Source organism: Rhinopithecus roxellana, chromosome 4 (assembly GCF_007565055.1).
Source record: "Rhinopithecus roxellana isolate Shanxi Qingling chromosome 4, ASM756505v1, whole genome shotgun sequence".
Classification (NCBI taxonomy): Eukaryota; Metazoa; Chordata; class Mammalia; order Primates; family Cercopithecidae; genus Rhinopithecus; species Rhinopithecus roxellana.
In genome coordinates, this window is record NC_044552.1 from 115,743,127 (window position 1) to 115,745,495 (window position 2,369).

Below are 2,369 nucleotides of genomic sequence, written 5' to 3' on the forward strand. Positions count from 1 at the left end.
TTTCAACAACTATGTGATAGCTAAATAAAGGAAGGATGGAAGGAACAAAGGGAGAAAGGAAAGTAGGGGTGGAGGGAAGGGAAGAAGAGAGGGAGGGAAAGGGGGAGGGAGGAAGGGACAGAGGGAGGACGGGAATGAGGGAGGAAGAGACATATTCATCTTTCTATATTCTTGTGAAGGCTTATTCTGATGTTGCTTTTGTTTGCAAAGATAGCTATTATAATGCAGTGGACCAAATAACTAGTCCACTATAGAAATAACTGACATAGAAATAATTACTAGGGTCCCAAACAAGTAGAAGAAAATCAAGTTAGAAAAAAGTAATGTGGGCCGGGCGCGGTGGCTCAAGCCTGTAATCCCAGCACTTTGGGAGGCCGAGGCGGGCGGATCACGAGGTCAGGAGATCGAGACCATCCTGGCTAACACGGTGAAACCCCGTCTCTACTAAAAAAATACAAAAAACTAGCCGGGCGAGGTGGCGGGCGCCTGTAGTCCCAGCTACTCGGGAGGCTGAGGCAGGAGAATGGCGTCAACCCGGGAGGCGGAGTTTGCAGTGAGCTGAGATCTGGCCACTGCACTCCAGCCTGGGTGACAGAGCGAGACTCCTTCTCAAAAAAAAAAAAAAAAAAAAAAAAAAAGAAAAAAGTAATGTGGATACTATTTGACTTCTTAGAAATTCATTGGTACCCATCAATTCATCATTTACTGACGAGTTGATGGGTGCAGCACACCAACGTGGCACAAATATACATATGTAACAAATCTGAACGTTATGCACATGTACCCTAGAACTTAAAGTATAATAAAAATAAATAAATAAATAAATAAATAAATAAATAAAAAGAAATTCATTGGTAAGTGTAAAGTATGTAGCTCACAAAAATCAGCACGCAATATGTCATGACAACATGAACAAAAAAAACCAAATGAACTATACGTACATATATAATTTATGTCTTATATAATCTCTATATGTCTGCATATATTATATGCACATGTATATACATTATGTTATATACACATATTTTATATGTATGTATATATTATATATATATAAAACTCCCCACTTATCTACTTATAAAATCTCATCTGTTGCTATGCACCCAATTTAAGCCGTATCAGCTCCTAATATCTTCTTATTCCATGATTTCAGACCAATTATCCACAAAGGTTCTACCTCTTTGGGACTCAAAAAACACTTGTAATTTTTCAAAACTATCACTATTACATGAACTGTGGAGTTGCAGATGTGTATGTCCCCTAAATGCATAACACTGATATGCTTATTAATTCTTGTGGTCTCTTTGTTTTTTAAAGCAACTAGTGTCTGGTGAGAATCTTGAGAATTATTTTGACCTTCATTTCAGGGTGGGTGAGAACCAATGGTGTACTAGATGTGTTTTCCACTATAAAAATATGCAAAATATAATAAAGTAGATTAAAACATATATAGTTCTTTGAAGTAGAGAATAATGTTTGGCCTTTCAGAAAAACATTTACCAAAAATTTTCTTTCAACACTTATCTAGCTGGGCATGGTGGCAGATGCCTGTAATCCCAGCTACTCGGGAGGCTGAGGCAGGAGAATCGCTTGAACCAGGAAGTAGGAGGTTGCAGTGAGCCAAGATGGTGCCACTGCACTCCAGCCTGGAGACAGAGTGTCAAAAAAAAAGAAAAAAAAAAAAGATAAAACAAAAAAACCAGCTATCTCCCCAATAGTATGTCAAATATGAATCAATTATGTGATTCTTCTATGCCTACTATGCTACTATGTGCACAGCAGTTTGATGCTATCAGGTTAAAATACTTGGATTTGTAAAAAACTTCCTATTTCTGTCTAATGAGTAAAATAATAATATAAAAGTAGTCATGGGAAACTAGCATTTAGCTAGCATATTTACCTGAGAAAAGTTTATAGACACATGCATACTTAGGAATTGTAGCTTGTGTTTAAAAATATGCCATTCTGTTTCCTATATGCTTATTATTTCAACATTTACACTAAAATATTTATGAAAAATAAATATAATAAGAAATAATATTTTTCCAGTGTGGCTATAGTCCCATGTGTTGTAGATATTCCATTTTATTACAAAAGGACAATTATAGCTTTTAGCCTAAATTTTTAAAAAAGTATTGAATTATGCTTCATATATGCTTGTTTTTAACTTTTAAACTAAGGTATTTATGAGAAACAAAGACACTAAAAAGCAACATGCCCCTAATGTGGCTAAAGTTCAACTGTATTTTAGATATGTTGCTCTAATCTACTAGGGAAATCATTTTCAGAATAATAGAATATAGTTAACTTTTGTGCATGTCATGTGGAAATTAATATCATCCATTTATAAGCATCTTTTATGTCAAGAA